Genomic DNA, 1,314 nt, shown 5'->3' with positions numbered 1-1,314 from the left:
TGGTCAACATGGTGAAACCCTGTCTCTACTAAAGATACAAAAAATTAGCTGGGCATGGTGGTGCGTGCCTGTAATCTCAGCTACTCAAGAGGCTGAGGCAGGAGAATTGCCTGAACCCAGGAGGCGGAGGTTGCCGTGAGCTGAGATCGCGCCATTGCACTCCAGCCTGGGTAACAAGAGCTTAACTCCGTCTCAAAAAAAACACACACACACACACAAAAACCCTATGTTGTAGCCACAGCTGGAGCTTGGGTCCTCTGCATGGAGACTCTGGTGTGGGTCTTGACGAGGTGGTCAGTGAATTCCTGATAGGGAGACTTGGTGAATACAGTCTCCTTCCAGAGATCAGGGGTCAGGTAGCTGTAAGTCTTAGAGATGGCATCAAACATGGCCTTGGTGAATTTGCCCAAGGTGGCAGTGAAGTCCCTAGCTGAGGTGTAGCAGTCATCGATAACAGCCATCATGAGCAGCTTCTTGGGTACAGGTGCTGAGACGATGCCAGTGCCCCTGGGTGTGGGGATGAGGGGCACCAGCACAGAACCACAGCGGCCTGTTACCTTGCAAGGAAGGGTGTGGGGCTTGCCAATCTTGTTCCCCCAGTAGCCTCTGCGCACGGGGACAATGGAGAGCTTGGCCAGGATGATGGCCCCACGGATGGCAGTGGCCACCTCCTTGGAACACATAACACCCAGACCGACGTGACCATTGTAGTCCCCAATAGCAACAAACGCCTTGAACCTGGTGTGCTGGCCAGCACGGGTCTGCTTCTGCACGGGCATAATCTTCAAAACCTCATCCTTGAGAGAGGCCCCCAGGAAAAAGTCAATGATCTCAGATTCCTTAATGGGCAGAGAGAAGAGATAGATCTCCTCCAGAGATTTAATCTTTATGTCTTTGACCAGGCGGCCCAACTTGGTGACAGGCATCCGCTCCTTATCCTCAGCTTTGCCTCCGCGAGGTCCGCGGCCTTGGCCCCGGCCCCAGATACCACTGCCGAAACCTCCTCGGGAGCCACCGCGGTTCCCCATCCCAGGGCCCGCGGGCCTCCGGCCCCAATCCCCCGCCCCCGCTGCACCGGCGTCATCCACCATTTGGTGTTTTGTCGGAGAAGAAGCTGAAGACACCACTTAACGACTACCTGGGGATATTTTAGGGCACCACAGTCAGATGAATGTGCAAATACCGACACGTTTTTTGTGTAGGGTTGGCAGGGACAGACCTGGAAATAAGGCTAAGGAGATTCCAGTGATGGGCCGGGCACAGTGGCTCACGCCTGTAATCCCAGCACTTTGGGAGGCCGAGGCAGCTGGATCA

The 1,314-nt window shown here is 55.1% G+C and overlaps 1 pseudogene; it reads right to left on the bottom strand.

The window, feature by feature from the left end:
• Window positions 1-224: 224 nt before the first annotated feature.
• On the bottom strand, window positions 225-1,091 carry LOC101028193 (small ribosomal subunit protein uS5 pseudogene; annotated as a pseudogene).
• Window positions 1,092-1,314: the final 223 nt, after the last annotated feature.

Source organism: Saimiri boliviensis, chromosome 17 (genome assembly GCF_048565385.1).
Source record: "Saimiri boliviensis isolate mSaiBol1 chromosome 17, mSaiBol1.pri, whole genome shotgun sequence".
In the NCBI taxonomy this organism is placed as follows: Eukaryota; Metazoa; Chordata; class Mammalia; order Primates; family Cebidae; genus Saimiri; species Saimiri boliviensis.
The sequence above is the reverse complement of the archived record's forward strand: the minus strand, read 5'-3'. Positions and strand labels throughout refer to the sequence as shown.